The sequence below is a fragment of the Apaloderma vittatum genome, unplaced genomic scaffold (genome assembly GCF_000703405.1).
Source record: "Apaloderma vittatum isolate BGI_N311 unplaced genomic scaffold, ASM70340v1 scaffold8386, whole genome shotgun sequence".
NCBI classification, from domain to species: domain Eukaryota; kingdom Metazoa; phylum Chordata; class Aves; order Trogoniformes; family Trogonidae; genus Apaloderma; species Apaloderma vittatum.
In genome coordinates this window covers 49,441-49,805 of record NW_009723335.1, presented here as the reverse complement: position 1 = coordinate 49,805, position 365 = coordinate 49,441, and the positions used below count along the sequence as shown (strand labels likewise).

The 365-nt window shown below is 64.4% G+C and overlaps 1 protein-coding gene across 1 annotated transcript in view; it reads right to left on the bottom strand.

The window, feature by feature from the left end:
* Positions 1 to 365, bottom strand: part of EPHB2 (EPH receptor B2) — a gene marked incomplete at its 3' end in the record, with an annotated part of 58,050 nt that overhangs the window by 10,655 nt on the left and 47,030 nt on the right. The gene's annotated exons all lie outside the window — the stretch shown is intronic.

The following is a 365-nucleotide window of genomic DNA, read 5'->3' as shown; positions in this document are numbered from 1 at the left end:
CGCCCGCGCTGGCTGCCGCGCCGTGGGAACGCTGTCCTCCAGGGACCTGTGCTGACAAGTCCACGGGGCAGGGATCACGGCACGGAGCTGCCACCTCCCTTGGGAAACTCTGACCTGCTCGCTGCAGAGCGGCGCAGCCCAGACTGCTTTCAGTCTGCTTGGCTCAAAGTATTGACAGCAGAGATGCTACGGCATCGCAGGCATCAGCCGACGAGCCCACCAAGCACAGATGCCCGTGCTGCCTCCTCCTCATTGCCCCTGAGACCAGTGAGCCAAACACATGTCCTTGCCCACCCTGTGCCCTCCCTGGCGACGGCACTGCCAGCACAGCCTCCATGGACACGTGGATCCAGAGGCCACCTCAG